The sequence below is a fragment of the Meleagris gallopavo genome, chromosome Z, assembly GCF_000146605.3.
Source record: "Meleagris gallopavo isolate NT-WF06-2002-E0010 breed Aviagen turkey brand Nicholas breeding stock chromosome Z, Turkey_5.1, whole genome shotgun sequence".
Lineage (NCBI taxonomy): Eukaryota > Metazoa > Chordata > Aves > Galliformes > Phasianidae > Meleagris > Meleagris gallopavo.
In genome coordinates this window covers 67,315,726-67,316,297 of record NC_015041.2, presented here as the reverse complement: position 1 = coordinate 67,316,297, position 572 = coordinate 67,315,726, and positions in this window count along the sequence as shown.

The window sequence follows — 572 nt, the reverse complement described above, 5'->3', positions numbered from 1 at the left end:
CTCCATTCACCACCACCCGTTGGGCACGGCCTTCTAGCCACTTTCTGACCCAAAGAAGCGTATACCTGTCCAACAGCCCTCTGGCCCTTAGGGCTCTTGGAACCCCTTAGTGCTCATGCTCCTGTAACGCTGGTCAGTAGTTACTTTCAGTAAAATAGACACCTGTCAGACAACGCAACTGCACATCATACAATCATCCCATTTTGGTTTGCTGGTCGAATGCTCTCCCACTTGTCCATTTCACAGAAATGGCACAGCCTAACAAAGCCACTCCCCTGACAGTGAGCGGCCCGCTGCGGTGAAGGGGCACAGCCCATCTCCTCCCACCCACCTGCTCCCCTCCCCAGCCATCCAGCCCCAGACCCACGCTGCAGCTCTCTGCTAACTTCACCCAGCAGCAGCAAACTACCTCAGCAAGAAGTATGCTCTGCTCAGAGGCAGGAAGGCAGGGGCAGGCAGGACATGCAGCTGGAAGAGAGGAGCACGGAGAGCGAGCAGCTCCCAGACCTGAAGCAGTGAGCCCAGCAGCCCTGGCATCGGTCTGAGAACTGCGCACTTGGGGCACAGCACGT